The sequence below is a fragment of the Papilio machaon genome, chromosome 14 (genome assembly GCF_912999745.1).
Source record: "Papilio machaon chromosome 14, ilPapMach1.1, whole genome shotgun sequence".
NCBI classification, from domain to species: Eukaryota; Metazoa; Arthropoda; class Insecta; order Lepidoptera; family Papilionidae; genus Papilio; species Papilio machaon.
The window spans coordinates 558,759-571,685 of NC_059999.1; positions in this window are offsets into that span (position 1 = coordinate 558,759).

Consider the following 12,927-nt stretch of genomic DNA (forward strand, 5'->3'; position numbering starts at 1 on the left):
TAATGAGTTAAATGTATAAAGGTCTTTTTAGATGGTTGTTCGATCTTGACATGTTTTCATTAAATTTGCAAACTACGTACGTCTGTAGTCAGTGTGTTAGTGACACATTTCTAATGGTGGAATGGAAATTAACTTTTTAAACTAGAAAAATGTACAAAAAAACACAGATCGAGGGAGAAAGAAAAAAGTTGCGTGTTTTTTTTCTATCGCGCTTCAATGGAAAAGAGACTAGCTGGTTGCGAGAAATGAAATGTTTTTCCGTTTTAAAATACGAACTATTAATTAAATTACATGGAGCTATTAATAATGTAAAGATATAAAATATAGCTATGTATGTATATGTTATATATTTAACTATGTATAAACATTAGTATTAAAAGCATTTAGTGTCAACCATAATTAAGACGTAATATGTCTTAATTATGGTTGACACTAAATGTAATGTACTAAAAGTAATGTGCCACTCACAATGTGGCACATTATTTTTAGTAAGTTCTACTTAAAACCCCCACCGCGAAGGCCCCTCAAACTTTGAGCTCTGCAAGTTCACAGCAACATTAACACGTCCGCGCTACAAACTAGATGAATGTTTCCATTAGCTGCGAACGATGCTTTTAAAAGTATTTCAAGTTTTATTAGTGTATATAATACCATACAAAGAAATCTTAATACGAAACTGTAACAGAGATAAAACAAATTAATTTAGAAGTCATCATTACCATTATGTTTTTCCTACGATTTACATCTGCAGATAATTTTGTCTTGGAATGTCCTGTTTTCTTTCAAGTCACATACACTGTTGCTTTCGAAAATTGGATTCGTAAGAATGAGAAATATTTCAACGTTAAGATGAAAATACTATCCGATGCGATACAATCAAAGTGTCCGAAGTTTCGAACACAAGAATAAGTGCAGAACGGTTGTACGATATGGCGGAACATAAGTATTAACTGAGTTACAATTCAAGATCTGGTTTAACAATTTTTAAACAGTATTTTACATTTTTTGAAATTTTTGATTTTCGTTTTTTAGGAAAATAATGGTGAAATACATTTAACTAAACCAGTATATAAGATATTGTTTATCAACAATCGCTTTTTACTAGTTTCTACTGCCAAAACATCACCAAAAAGAATTAAGGAATAACTATACATTTTTGGACAATGATTGAAGCGGTCACATTTGAAACTTCATCAAAATCCAAAAACGTAACCTTGTAGCCGCGGGCATTAAATGTTAATTAAAATTTTGAAATTAGAATTCTTACCTTTTTCAAATTTCGATTATATATTTATTGCGATAATGTCAATCGAACGTCGATACAATAGTCTCTTTACAATAACTCTTTTTCTTTTTAAATTCTAAGGATGTTACAAAAAAATCGAACGAATAACATGGATATTTAATAAAAACAACTGAATTCGATTAACATATGTTTGAAGTCTGAATCGATACCTTCGACTTAATAGATGTTTAAGCCGATTCTCACACTATAGTGATAGATGTCAAATCTGACCTATTAAATTGGCCCACCTATTAGTATGTTAAACCTGTGTTCATTACATATTACGTAAAAACTAAACCAGGTTTCTATGATATCCAAACGTTCCCATTTATTACTAAGATTTTAAGCCGGTTACACACCTTCACTTTTAATGACACAGTTTTAATCGAACAGTGGGACTGTACAGTTACAGTATTTCCTATTCATTGTAAAATTCTGCAGCCTTTGCGGCTTGACAGATTAAAGTACATAACTTTTAAAGTGACATAACTCGTAGTATTTTAAAGTTATATCCGCAAAATGTTGCTTCCATTAAATCTATTTCGCGTTTCCGAACGTAAATTAATGCTGCGGCTTCATGTTTTTGATACAAATTACCTATTACGGTAACATTTTCTAATAGAATATTAATTTATAGCGCGGCTTGCCAACAATAAACAACATCACCGAAGTGCTCGAGCGCTGTGCGGTTACTCTAAAATTTACATACAGATTATAAATTACATATATATAAATTATAAACATATTTCAACACAAAGCTGTACTTGAAATCTATTTATTTATCTAACATATAAAATTCTCGTGTCACAGTTTTCGTCACCGTACTCCTCCGAAATGGCTTGACCGATTCTCATGAAATTTTGTGAGCATATTCAGTAGGTCTGAGAATCGGCCAACATCTATTTTTCATTTTTTTTTACTGCGCGCGGATTGAGTCGCGGGCGACAGCTAGTAATTCATAAACATGTTAAAATGCTGCTAAAAATTTCAATGGGTTGGAGATCACATAAGGCCACAATTGACCCGATCAAAGACCTAAAAGGAAGTTATATCATGCAAATTATAACATTAATAGACACGACATATTAAGAATGCGCGTTATCGAGGAACATTTATTCATAGAAGAGATATATATGCTTGCTCTATGCCAAATTGAAATCCTTATTGTCTGTTTATCCTACGAGAATATAGACGTAAGTTATTCATTCCAAATTTAAATAACTTCGTTTTATCTTACCTTTTATATTTTAACTGTTGAGTAAAATATTCAACTAATTAAAATACGCAATCGTTAATGAGAACGTAAACACAAAACATAGCATAAAATATTTTTCATTGAAATAAAAGCGGCGGTAAAGCGTTTTTTGTCTAAACTAGTCTACGATAATTAGCGAGCGTAGTATGATTCTTGTGCACAAAAACTTATTGAAAGTCTGCGTAATAAACGTATGAAGCGAAATTCTAATAATTAAAACAACCCTGTGCATAGTTTATTTCTACTTGGGTCAGTTGGAGTCAAAAATAAGATGGAAATTGTGTGATATTAAACTCTCAAAATATATTTTCACTACTTTTGGTTTAAGTACTTTTAGAGTGGGTTTTTATTCTTTTGCCAGTATTAATTTCAGATGAAGTTAGTAATTAAATTTTCTTAATTTAAGATGAAAATTAAATCACGAATTGATGTAACATTTTTGGTGACTGGAATATTTCATACTATTGCATTTAAAATGTAAATAAATGTATTAATATCACAATGTAATTTATATCTTAACAAACTGTTTTTACTTTTGTAGAATTCTTTTTAGATATAAATTCTTTAAATCTAGATTTCTTTTTATAATTTCCAAGGTGCATTAAATCTCAAAAATAAACTTTCATTAGCAAAAATCTAATAAAACAATTCGAATAACAAAATGCACTTAAGAGAATTAGTTTTTAAAATTTCAGTAGGAAATAAATCGCAAAAAGAAATGTTCATTATTTAATTTGGAGTTAATATTGAGATGACATTTAGAGTAATTCCATTTACGTCTATAGTTATGTTTGTATTCAATTAACTAGCTTTGGCCCGCGACTCCGTCCACGCTGGATAAAAAAAACTTAATAAGTAGTCTATGCGTTCTTTCATAATATTTTCTACATCTGTTACAAATATACATGTAAAACATGTTTATTCAAAATAAATAAAGGGCAATAAAAAACAGAATCGATTTATAACCTTAAAATACTGCTGTCGACTTACATTGTTACAGGATCTAATAGTTACATATATCAGGCAGTTACTCTATTCAAAAAAAACCTTTATTCAAGTTTTCCATACAAAGACAAGACATTCAGTAAACATAAACAACGTTGCACGTGGACAATTTAAGTCATTTAATAGCTACTATTATTAGGTAGGAATATGAATGCAAATAACTCGCTCGACTACAATTCAATTATCTTAATAGCTACGTGACATTTGAATCGCGATAAAAATGACTAATTCTTGCCACGCGCATGCGCCTTCGGCACTAACACAATTGAACGCGTAAAATGTCATATGGACACATATATCTGTATTCATCGAAGCTAATAAAATGCAGTAAAGAAACGTGAAAAATATACAATATGAAAATTAATTTTTAGGTATGGTAATCACTACTACCCTTGCGACGAATAAAACTACATCTAAATTGTTTAAACTTTCGTGAGACATCATAATTAATTAATTAAGAAACGGCTTAACTCACGTTTTGATCGTCCGGTGGCGGCACCGACTAGTTTCAGACCCTAGAAGATGGACCCCCGAAGGGTCTGAAACTAGTCGGTGCCGTCACCGGACGATCAAAACGTGAGTTAAGCCGTTTCTTAATTAATTAAAACTACATCTCTCATCCAATAATGATGTAGCTTTTTTCTTCGCAGGCGTCTATTATGGGGAAAAATGTTTTCAAATAGTCACAAATAACACGTAATTTCGCAAGAAATGTCTTGTATTTATGAAAGCATTACCAATATGTAAATAAATTATGTACTAGCTGGCATATTCTTGGCTTTTATCCCGATTGAATTTGGTGTTTTGCCTTAGTTACTTACCATTGAAGCATCAATATTTGTATAAATAACTTACTTTATTATTCTCTAATATTTCCTAATCGCCTACCTTAGCTCTAAGACACGTAAACAAATGACTTTATATAATTATTTTATTTTACTAGGTCTCATTAGCTAATTTTTTAAATTAAAAATAATCTATGAATTAAATGAATAATCTTCCTATTCTATTTTCTATGAACGGTCAGCTCTCTATGTACTCTTATATACATCTCATCAGATGTCATATCTGAATTCACTGTCTTGTTAAGCATCCATTTTACACAATTATAAATGAGAAAGTTTGGATGAATGGATATTTGTTACTACGTATGTCCAAAACGGTTTAACGGATCTCGCTGAAAGGTACAGACGTAGAAGATAGTCTGGAAGAACACATAGGCTACTTGTAGCGTTTTTCTAAACACATTGGCAACTTACTAAGTTTTTGGAACGAAGTTCCTTATCGCGCGTTGTGAAAGGGGGCTAGACGGAAAAAATTCTTACGAATAGTTGTCACGACACTTTTTGCTATAGTAAGTATGTTAACGACGAATGAGCGCTACTTCACCATGGCAACGACGTGACAATATATAACGAAAATTCATAGAAATAAAATGTACTTCTTGTGAAGACTTAAGTTTTTTATTCATAGAATAAACATTGGTTCCTTCACTAATTAATAGAAAGGAATTTCGTTCCATCCGGGTGTCCCTTGACACCTCTCAAGTTTTTTTTTAAATCGCGGGCAAAAGTTAGTATTTGTAATTTAATATATGTAACGTCGTTAAGGATAATTTTCCATTACACATCTTAATCTGATTAACATCTGAAAGGTCGTTCTAGTGCAAATAAAATTATTAAAAATGCTTATATCTTTTTGACTTCAGTAGCGGCGTTTCCGTAGTTTTATTGGATTCTTTGTCACACTAGAGCTACACTAGTTTGTTGACGCGGCACAAAGGGGGCGCTGGTGTGTTAACGAAAAACAGATTTGTTATCATTACTTTGACAATTCTCGCAAAGAAATCATTTTATCTTCAAGTAATCTGGAATGTTTCCTTTACTTGGAGAATAAAAAAACTTTTGTATAAACATTTGTAACACAAACAAAACTAATTTATTTACAAATAGCTGTTACCGCGACTCCATCTGCGCGGAATTAAAAAAAAATTAATGAGTAACCTATGTGTTCTTCCAGACTATGTTCTACATCTGTGCCAAATTTATTCAAGATCCATTGAGCCGTTCCGGAGATATCTTCAAACAAACATCCATCCATCTAAACATTCGCATTTATAATATTAGTAATATGGAGGAGTAGTACATACTGTGCCGACCCTCCATAGGGATAAGGGCAGGTTGATGATGATGATGAATATTAGTAATATATAAATATTTTATAAGTAGCGATGGTTTTGTCGCATAATTTGAAATTCATGGACAGAATAAAAAATATAGAAAACCATTTTTTTTTTTCAAATACAGACACCTGTTGCAATTTACTGATAAATACGTTAACTTTGAGCCTTCAGCTTTAATAGGAATTAATAAGCACACGTTTTAGTAAAGTTATAATTTATTTATAACAGTAAAATTATAACTAATCAAACAAATAACCGATCTAACACATCAGAACAGTATAAACACAATTTTAACCAGACATTGTTCGGATAAAAAATGAAAAAATTGTTGAAACGTTGAATTGTAATCAAACTGGACAGAGTTACGTGAATTTAATTCCACTTTGAGTGCACACGGGGGACGACCAGACTAGATTTGAAGAGGGTTCCGCCATCGATGTAGAAATTTCGTTTACGTACAAATAACACTTGATGTTATCAACACAGGAAAGAGGATGTAGCTTTGACAGGGGAGGGAATGATTAGAAACAGGAAATGTCAATCAATAGAACTTTGGTTTTATTTATAAATATTATTTGACAATTATATTTCAATTACGTCGAAAACTTTCATCTATGTTACATTCGTATTAAATCATAATAAACAAGGATTTAATTAAGTTGCCGCTGTCAGTATTTCCGTGTGCATTCAAGAGTAGGGTGAATAAGTATTTACTAAGCTAGTGAGTACCATTCTTCGTTCAAGTAGCCATCAAGTAGGTTTGTGGTAAAGCACTGGTTTATTCAATAATTTAAAAAAAACAAGGGTATCTGGCCAGATGAGAAAGGCGCTGCTATCGCTATAAAAATGACATGACAGCTACAGTACTATATGTGTATATTTCAAGAATTATTGAAGCAACGAAACGTAGCAGTCTTTAAGTAATAATCGACATTAAGCCCTTAAAGTTTTGACATTATCTGGATGTTGATGTTCTCTAAAATGTTCGTAAGCTTCGTAAATTGACAGTTAATTATATTGTAGGTATAGAAATAATGAAGAAAAATTATAAGTATTTTTATCTTTATGAATAAAAATGGTGACTTATCATTAAAAAATAAATATGGGCGAAATAAAATTTCTTAAAAAATATATATGAGATCATATTACATCATTTTAAAACAATTTGATAAAGCTAAAATGATCATTAAAGTACCAAACAAATATTTAATGTCCCAATGTTTGTAGTTTTCCGTTCGGATAACACAAGGCTAAACCTGAGTCCACAATTGTAATACATTAATTTACACATGGCATAATAAATCATAAATAAACCTTTGTAAATATCGCGTAAATTGTAAGCTCTTGAATGATGTACTTGATTTAAAAAAAATACTTAGTATCATATTTTTGTTCTAAAGTTTTAAATCGAATCAAATCACCTATTATATATTTGCTTTTGCTATTTAAATTTCCATAGCTTGTCTCCAGCTAACCTCATGTGAAAAGTATTTAAAACAAGCTTATGGAATATAAAACCTTACATAATTTTGATAGTTAGTTTAAAACAAAAACTACAAAAATGCAAACTTTGCACAATAAAAAATAAGATGATAGACGTGATAATAAACTTTCCACTTAATATGAAATCTAAATTTCAATTGCAAGTTTAAATCAACTGAATCGTGTGACCCGTATGTTATTAATCACAACATATACCTGTATAATTTATATTCACTGTATATGTATACCTTTTAAACAAGCCAACGTAACAAAATTGACATAATACACGTAGGTACATACAGAGTTCCGCTTTTAGTAGTAAAAGATTGAGCGATCAGTTTCTCTCAAGGGCATCTGAAAACTTGGAGTTATTTATTAAGCTTTATCATGCATCATGTAGCGGAGCCATGGAAGATTTTAACACTAGTACTTTACAGTAAGAATATTTTAAGGTTATACTATTAATTTATTTTAACAGTACTGATCTATGTGGTTTGTTATTTAGTACCTATTGTTAATAGTTTCTATGGTCGCCATGGTTCCTATATTATACTTACTACTAGGATTTAATTTCATTTAATTCATCATCAACCTGCCCTTATCCCTATGGAGGGTCGGCACAGTATGTACTACTCATTTAATTAATATTAATAAAACTAAAATCATATCAAACTAAACTAAATACAAATCGGGATTTAAAACATCTTATTAATGTATACAATTTAAATTTGCTACTACAAAAATAACCTAAGTTACCTTTATAGATTAAATATCAAAGTAAATAAATGTATTTTAAAATTTTTGACCAATATAATAATTTCAAATACACGAAAGAATTTCTCAACGAACAAAAAATATTTGCAGCTGAATAAAATAAAATTCTTTTACAACTTTTTGTACAGAAAGTTTGGTTATCTTTTATATTAAAAGTGCTCTTAACTGAGTTTTTTTTTTCATTTTTCTCAATCTGTCTTGTGCAGATACTAAATAAAGTTTTTTTTTAATTATTAAAAGCAAGGACAATACTACCAATTCAACTATCGTAGTAATGATGTTCTCCGTGACGTAATCCATCAATGGCTAACCTTGCTATCTCCGAGAGTGCGATCGGAAATGACTGGCAAATCCGGACTTTTTAAAGATCCGATCACACGTACTACGATAGTACGTGTTTTCTTACATATGTAAGAACACTATTGTTATCTTTGTTTTTCTCAAAGAGAATAAGATGGATCGCAATGTTCTTGACACAACTGGACAGGGGACAGACCCATCCTAAATGTTACAAATCAAATCTTTAATGTAAATATCCCGTAAATTCATTTTAAAAACATTTTAAATATTCTAGCGCTACGCGAATATCTAAGTAAATAAATGGCCCCCATTTTTTATATTAAAAGGTGGCAAACGAGCAAACGGCCGCATGAATTCGCCGAAATAGCGAAGCGACCGCTGCCCATAGACATCCGCAATTACAGATGCGTTGCCTACCCTCAATCGACGAAGGAGGAGACGCACAAAAAGAGAATATTTGACCTTCGTATACATCTTCTCCTCCATCAAATCCACTAGTGACCTAACCTAGACCGCTAGCTTAACAAATATTCTATTATTAAGGTATTTTACACCAGATTCATATGCAAGACTAGTACTTAAAAACATATCTGAAGTAGCCACAGTAAGAGTTATTTTCTGATCATTGAAAGTTAATAAATAAATGTATTTCATTTAAATAATCTTTAGTGCGACAAAATTAACTGGCCACAAGACACGATCACTACAGAAGATCTTATGGCACTATTTTGAGGGCGAAGACATTTTAATATCTGTTGGAATATCGCCTATGGGGTCACATAAATTTGTCGGTCTATAACAGTTGTCAGGACGTAATGATATGAAATGCGAAATGAAATATGATATGTACTGAAGCTTAACTCTATAGGACTCTTATAATCTTAGTAGAACTTAACAAAGACAAGTAAGTTCTCGCATGATTAATCCGAAATCTGATTGCAATGTATTAAATTACACTGCCAGTAACATTGTTATGCTCTTAAATAGATTACGGAGTAGTTCGTGCTCAAATACAAAACAAATTGACATTTTGTAAGAATAAAAGAAGTATTTAGATTACGTTTAATTTTATTAAATAGAAAATTTATTCTATTACTAGGTTTCGGCCGCGACTCTGTTCGCGCAGAATTAAAAAAACATAATGAGTAGCCTATGTGTTCTTCTAGACTATGTTCTACATCTGTATCAAATTTCGTCAAGATCTGTTGAGCGGTTCTGGAGATATCTTCTAACAAACATCCATCCATCCATCCATCCATCTATCCATCTAATCATTTACATTAATGATATTACTCAAATTAAAAGCCTTTCATTCACGAAACAGCCTTACCTTTTTATCTTAACATTATAAAATTATATTTTGAAAAACAAGATTTAAAATATTTAATTACAATTACCTTGCAAGTACAATTGCAATTTATATAAGAAATGCTACATTAATGTTTTTGAAATTATATGTTCAGTAAAAATACATTTAAAAAAATAACTAACCTGATATTTTCGTAGCAATATTTTCAGATTTATTTCATATTCCATGTTTATAACAAACAAATACACTTTCACTTTAAAAGTCTATTTTAAATCGGCATCGTAATAGTTCATTAACAGTCCGCTTGTTAAACTTAAGGGTGGCAACAACCCTCCGCTACGGTGGTTGACGCGCCACTGAAACCTTAACGCTGTATCGCACTACATTCCAACAACGAAGAGAATCGTACTTGAATTAGGAACTTTTTATAAATGTTGCGAACTTTAACATTCAGGGAAAAATTACGATGTTATTTCTGAAAAAGAATTATACCGTGAAATGTCGATCTTACTGTTGGTTTCGAGTGCAGTTTCACTTGTTACATTTTGTTGTCTCTGTTTTATTCTATGAGAATGTCTCAAATGTCAAGTGTATCTGCTGTTGAAACCCACATCTTTACAAAAGCATATAAAATATTATGGCAGATGTCTATGCGTAGTAATCATTTCGCTATTTATATGATTACTTACTAAGTGACTTCGCCCTCGCGTAAATAAAAAAAAATTACTCATAGTCTATGTGTTCTTCCAGTCTATGTACTACTCGTACATCTGGGTCAAATATCATCAAGATCCGTTGAGCTGTTCTGGAGATACCTTCAAACATCCATCCATCCATCTAAACATAGAAGTAATATTTTATATTTTGGTAAGTGAAAAATTATATTTAAAAAGCATCAAAATCTTTAACTTAATGCCGAGTATTCTTAACGTAGCCTTGATTTATAAGTTCAACAATCTCTCAGATAACTTGAACCTGAGACACGAGAACTCTTAAGACGGTTTGATTCTTTTTTTTTTTTGTTTGACACAATTCTCAAGTGACAACGCACTTGAATGATTATGATTTGACGTAAGGGTGTCAAGGGCCTAATTTTAGTTCACTTTCCTTTCTCACCCTTTTCTTATAAGGATATGATAGGAAGGGAATGAGGACTAAACGGAGAAAGAGACGTATAGGCTCCGTCGATTAAAGGTATGCAACATATCTGCCATTGCTGAAAACTATATTTAGCGGTTGCTTCGCTATTAAGGCGAATTCAGGTGGCCACTAGCTTTTGCCTTTTTATAATGGTAAAAAAGCTATCCTATGCCTTGTTGATATAGGGTTCAGTGCAGAATTAAACGTTCTACCAAAGAGGTGGCACACTGGCCATCAAGACCTTTGCCTTTTTTCGTTAAGTAAAAATATAGACGAAAGTAATATAGGCGCGAAGTTAACAACGAAATTTTTGGCTGCCGTGCTGCTGTCTTCAATTTATACACATAAGCGTATATTTTTCTTGCTTACGAAGTTGGTAACTGATAGTTTATAATAATTTCGGAAGATAAATGAAAATTAAGTTAAACCACTTCACTTTTTTTGACCTTTAGGTAATTAAAGAATTTCCTCTTTTTTAAATATTATCTGAAACTTCTGCTCCAAACTTTTTATATCCACTGCCCTGTTTTTATTTTTAAAGTTTCAACACAAATTTTGCTAATTAAAAAACTTATAAAAAAATCGCTTTGTGTTTTCATGTAGGTTTATATTCTGAAAATTTTAAGCCTGCTTTCTGTTTACATGGTAACCCTGCGAACTGATATCAACAACCTTTGTGTCTTCACAATTAAGACCGAACAACTTCGTGGTTGTTTACCAAAGTGGTAATTTCAACATATCCAATATATTATATTTTTCTTAGACTTTGCAATTTTAAAATAGTACCGTAACTTTAGTCATATTTCATATAAAATGACACCTGTTTTTGTAAAAGTTTATATAAATTTTACAGACGCTTTATAAACAGTTTATGGAATAGATTTTATCTAATTTTTATAGTTAAGTTAGGAATAGAATTAAATAAAGAAGATAGTTTTTTTTTTTTAATCTATTACGAGGAAAAAAATTACACTATGTACAAATTAAGGTTCGCCAAACCACTCACGTGGTTTATAAGTGTCGCACTTTTTCAAAGTAACTTTTGGAAAGTTACATATAAATGTAAACTTAATTAAATGCAATTTTAAAGTAACCCTATCAAGTTATTACTTATTTATTTTTTTACTTATTTATTCATTTATTTATCGTCGACATTGTTAATCGAAGGCTACAGCAGCATATTTTTCAATGTTTGCTTGTAATTTATAGCATAAAAAAACATTGTTATATGAATTTATTCTATTCGACACTTCTCTACGGTCTTCTATAAATCAATTATCCGTGGATTTCTGAGACCTAAACCTTGGTATTAAACATATCGTCATTCCTGTCATTATCATTGAGAAAACAGCCATAACAATATGTTTTAAACGGAGATTTTCATCTCAGAAACTCACGGTAAATCATTGTCTGCTTTCACAACAAAAATGATTACGTTTGAAGGAAACTGTTAAACATATACTTAAACTAAACTTTCCTTTACATCTTAATTATTTTCCTCCAGTCAAGAAAAGCTTTTTGAAACGAAACTTTTAGAAGGCAATATTTCTCGCATTGGTGTGGTTTGTTCTATAATAAATATTAGAACAAAGCTCATGAAATGAAGTCCCTTTGGGAGTGACTCAGACGGTCTTAGCTCGCCCGAGGTTGCTGTTTAAGATATGACAATATTAAAAGTTGAAAAGTTTATAAAATTTTAAACCATTCATAGCACTTATCTTCTCTTTTTTTTTAATATGCATTATGGTTAAAAAAAAAGTCGAAAATAAAAAAAGAGTATCAAAACAAAAAGCTATTAAAAACCCACACCATTTTTTTCCAAACACAACGTTAATAAATTTACGTTTTAAATTTAAGATGGACCCTTCAATAATGTTTTTTGTCGCCCTCACTTCATTCGAGGATAGGTCAAAAGGCTTTGTAGGACTTTTAATTTCAGTATTTAAATAATTTATCCTTTCACAGGCTCGTATATTTTCTATTTTTTACCGAAAGTACATTAAACGTATAATGCGTCTGTTAGGTACTAACTTTTTTTTTTGGGTTGTACAGTTAACTTAAATTAAGACTAAGCTCGTTATGTAACAACTGTACATTGTACATTATGTATGTATATTTTATAAAATACTAGCTGTCGCCCGCGACTCCGTCCGCGCGCAGTTAAAAAAAAAATGGGGGGGGTTATGAAAAATAGA